Source organism: Muntiacus reevesi, chromosome 1, assembly GCF_963930625.1.
Source record: "Muntiacus reevesi chromosome 1, mMunRee1.1, whole genome shotgun sequence".
NCBI lineage: Eukaryota > Metazoa > Chordata > Mammalia > Artiodactyla > Cervidae > Muntiacus > Muntiacus reevesi.
The window spans coordinates 191,924,132-191,928,907 of record NC_089249.1 but is presented as its reverse complement, the minus strand read 5'-3'; the positions used below and the strand labels follow the sequence as shown (position 1 = coordinate 191,928,907).

The 4,776-nt window shown below is 43.7% G+C and overlaps 1 pseudogene; it reads left to right on the top strand.

Moving 5' to 3' along the window:
* Window positions 1-1,863: 1,863 nt before the first annotated feature.
* On the top strand, window positions 1,864-3,980 carry LOC136156175 (olfactory receptor 1M1-like; annotated as a pseudogene).
* Window positions 3,981-4,776: the final 796 nt, after the last annotated feature.

The following is a 4,776-nucleotide window of genomic DNA, read 5'->3' as shown; positions in this document are numbered from 1 at the left end:
GTGATCACAGGGGAGTTCAGGTTCTTGAGGAGCAAGGCTCAGAAGTGAAAAACTTTTTGCTGTGAATAATTCTTTACACTGAGAGGTGAAATGTATGACACCTTCTCCCTGCATCTTTCTTGGCTCACATTAATTTCAAGTACCCTACACACCTCAACAGATTTTTTATTGTTATTGTATTATAGTTCTTTTTTAAAAAATCTATATTTAAAGGCACCACTTTACCACTCTTCTAACTGATACTACATTTAAGCTCAAAAATGTAGTTTCCATATACAGGTAGATATATATTACCTGTATACGTACATGTGATACTATGGTGAATGTACCCTACAAATGCAAACACTAAGGGCTAATTTTATGTATGGCCTATTTAACATTGATTCTGTTTGTATATATACTATTAAGGAAATAGTAAAGGTCAGTTTTCATTCCAGTCACAAAGAAAGGAAATACCAAAGCATGCTCAAACTACCACACAATTGCACTCATCTCACACGCTAGTAAAGTAATGCTCAAAATTCTCCAAGCCAGGCTTCAACAGTGAACTTCAACCATGAACTTCCAGATAGTCAAGCTGGATTTAGAAAAGGCAGAGGATCCAGAGATCAAATTGCCAACATCCGTTGGATCATCAAAATAGCAGGAGAGTTCCAGAAACACATCTATTTCTGCTTTATTGACTATGCCATGCCTCTGACTGTGTGAATCACAACAAACTGTGGAAAATTCTTAAAGACATGGGAATACCAGACCACCTATCCTGCCTCTTAAGTAATCTGTATGCAGGTCAAGAAGCAACAGTTAGAACGGGACATGGTTCCAGTTCTAGACTGGAACTGGTTCTAGACAGAACTAGACTGGTTCCAAATAAGAAAAGGAGTACGTCAAGGCTGTACATTGTCACCCTGCCTATTTAACTTATATGTATCATGAGAAATGTTGGGCTGGGTGAAGCACAAGCTGGAATCAGGATTACTAGGAGAAATATCAATAACCTCAGATATGCAGATGACACCACCCTTATGGCAGAAAGTGAAGAAGAACTAAAGAGCCTCTTGAAACTGAAAAAAGAGAGTGAAAAAGTTGGCTTAAAACTCAACTTTCAGAAAACTAAGATTATGGCATCTGGTCCCATCACTTCATAGCAAATAGATTGGGCACCAGTGGAAACAGTGACAGACTTTATTTTGGGTGGCTCCAAAATCACTGCAGATGGTGACTGCAGCCATGAAATTAAAAGATACTTGCTCCTTGGAAGAAAAGCTATGACCAACCTAGACAGCATATTAAAAAGCAGAGACATTACTTTGCCAACAAAAGTCTGTCCAGTCAAAGCTATGATTTTTCCAGTGGTCATATATGGATGTGAGAGTTAGACTATAAAGAAAGCTGAATGTTGAAGAATTGATGTTTTTGAACTATGGTGTTGGAGAAGACTCTTGAGAGTCCCTTGGACTGTGAGAAGATCCAACCAGTCGATCATAAAGGAAATGAGTCCTAACTATTCGTTGGAAGGACTAATGCTGAAGCTGAAACGCCACTTGACTTGAAGAACTAACTCATTGGAAAAGATCCTGATGCTGGAAAAGATTGAAGGTGGGAGGAGACAGGGACAACAGAGGATGAGATGGTTGGATGGCACTACCAACTCAATGGACATGAGTTTGAGTAATCTCCGGGAGTTGGTGATGGACAGGGAAGCCTGGCATTCTGCAGTCCATGGGGTTGCAAAGAGTCAGACACAACTGAGCGACTGAACTGACTAAAGAAACTGGGAATAAAATTATTTAATCTGCCGGAATAATTGTCCTAGCATTCATGTAAATTTCCCTTTTCAATACTTCCAGAGGAATCATATCCATGGAACCAGACAACCAAACCAGCTCATCTGAGTTTATCCTCCTGGGACTTTCAGAAAAGCCAGAACAGGAGGCTCTCCTCTTTGCTCTGTTTCTCTGCATGTATGTGGTCACAGTAGTGGGGAACCTGTTGATCATCCTGGCCATCAGCACAAACTCCCACCTCCACACCCCCATGTACTTCTTCTTGGCCAATCTCTCCTTGGTTGATTTCTGCCTGGCCACTGACACTGTCCCCAAGATGCTGGTGAACATCCAAATCAAGAGTAAGTCCATCTCTTATTCCTGCTGCATGACACAAATGTACTTCTTCCATTTCTTTGGCATCATGGACAGTGTCTTAATAGCCGTGATGGCTTATGAAGGTTCGTGGCTATAAGTCACCCCTTACACTATACACTATCATGAGCCCATGCCTCTGTGGCCTGCTGGTCGGTGGTCCATGGGTGTTTTCCAGCTTCGTCTCCCTCACCACATCCTCCTGATGGCCTGTCTGGTTTTCTGTGGCAATAATGAGATGCCTCACTATTTCTGTGACCTCACCCCACTCCTCAGACTTTCATGCACGGACACCTCTGTGAACAAGATCTTTGTGCTCATTGTGGCGGGGATGGTCATAGCCATGCCTTTCATCTGCATTCTGGCCTTCTATGCTCCCATCATTGTTGCCATCATAAAGGTGCCCTCTGCGGGAGGCAGAAAGAAAACCTTCTCCACCTGCAGCTCCCACGTCTCTGTGGTTGTGCTCTTCTACGGGACCACCATTATAGTGGTCCTACGGGACACCATCTGTGTCCTTCATCTGTCCTCACAGCCATGAAGGTGAAAGCCTCTGCTGTGATGTACACTGCTGTCACCCCCATGCTGAACCCCTTTATCTACAGTCTGAGGAACAGAGACATGTAGGGGGCCCTAAGGAATCTCATGAGAAAAAAAAAAAGTCATCTCATCTTCATGACCACTAGGTCATCTGGGAGCTTCCTAGAGGCAGGACCTCAAAGTTTAGTGTCCTGGGCAAGTTTATGGAATTGCAAGAGTTGGAAGTGCAGCCATTCTAATTTTGAATTGCAGAAGTTTAAAAGGGAACATCAGGAGGGTCCTATAACTATTTTCTCAAATGTGTGTGTGTGTGTGTGTGTGTGTGTGTGCGCGCGCGCGCGCACGCACACTCAGTGGCATCTAACTCTTTGTGACACCATGGACTGTAGCCCACCAGGCTCCTCTCTCTGAGCGATTTTTCTGGCAAGAATACTGGAGTGGGTTGTTGTTTCCTTTCCAGGAGATCTTCCCCACCCAGGGATCAAATCTGCCTCTCCTGCATCTCCTGCATTGCAGGCAGATTCTTAACCACTGAGCCACCAGGGAAGTCCATTTTCTCCAATACTGAGACCAAAAAGGGTGTTTTTTAGGTAAACTTCATGCTATCATCCAGGAGATCGGCCTAGCCCTACCAGCTTGGGTTCACCCTGGTTTTGAAACCACTGAACACTCAACAAATATTTATTAAGTACTTATTCTGGGCTGGATGTAGATGCTGCCTGTGGAAACGTGAGCAGGACAGATAAGATCCCAACAGTCTGGAGTTTACAGCTGAGTGTGGGAGAAGACACTGTACACTGAGTTGTTGTAGAATGGAATATGAACATTAGAGGAAGGATAGAATCCAGTAGGAACACACAACAGAGTCTGAGGGGGAATTAGGGAAATTCTTCCCGGAAAGGTGATCCAAAAACCCAAAGGATGAGAATATGTTTATCAGGCAAAATGAGGAGAAAGAACATCTCAGAAAGACAAAACAACTTGTGGAAAAGTAAGAAAGCAAGAGAAAGAGTGAAGTATGCATTTGTTGAAGTTAAAAGTCCAGCTACACTGAATGATGTGGGAGGTGCCAGGTACTGAGGGCTTTAGGACCAACCTAAGAGGGTGGCCTTTCTCCAAAGAACCAGCCAGTTAACTTGACTTCCAAGGACTAAAGTCAGGGAGCATGGGGATGAGTTGTACAGCCCCCTTCCTCCCACTCCTATCCTGTCTTCATAGGGAGCACGATGGCTTATGCTGGATAAAAGTTGTGCAAAACACAAGGGAGAAGGAGATTCAGACCATGCCCTAAGGAAATGAGGAAATACTACTTTTTGTTGTATATCTCATAGACAGAGCAAAGTATTAGTCAATTGGATCGTAAATCTCTAAACCAGAGGGAAGCTTTGGCATGTCTCAATTGCCACCTATGCCTGTGGAATGTATCTAAGTGGTAACACTGCTTATACCGGAAATACGCTGTGCTGGGTTTAGTTCCTCAGTCCCATCTGACTCTTTGCCCCCCCCCCCCATGGCCTGTAACCCGCCAGGTTCCTCTGTCCAGGCAAGGGGGTTCTCCAGGCAAAAATAGTGGAATGGATTACCAATGCTCTGCTCCAGGGGATCTTCCCAACCCAGGGATTGAACCCAGGTCTCCTGCTTTGCAGACGGATTCTTTACCATATGAGCCACCAAGGAAGCCCAGGAATATGGAGATGTCCTGCATTGTAGGTGGACTCTTCACCAGCTGAGTTCCCAGAGAAGCCCAAACCAGAAATAAGAGCTACTCATTATGAGTTTATCTTGTGCCAAACACTATGCTTTGTTTCTTTTCTGTGTCTCATCTAGTCATTCTAAAGTTCCTATGAAGGCAGTAGGTCTCACTTACTCTATTAGAGAGTAATCCTATTACCTATATGAAGAGTTACAACTAAAGTAAAGTAGGCAGTGACTTTGCAGAGGTCAGAAGTTTTCAAGAGGTGCTAAGAATCTGATGTCATCCTTAGTAGAATGGCTTTAAAGAATCCTACATCTAATTTGCCTCCGTGTTTTCCTTTCATGAAAATTAAATTAGAATGTATCAGTTGACCCAACAGACCTGCTACAGTCCCATCTT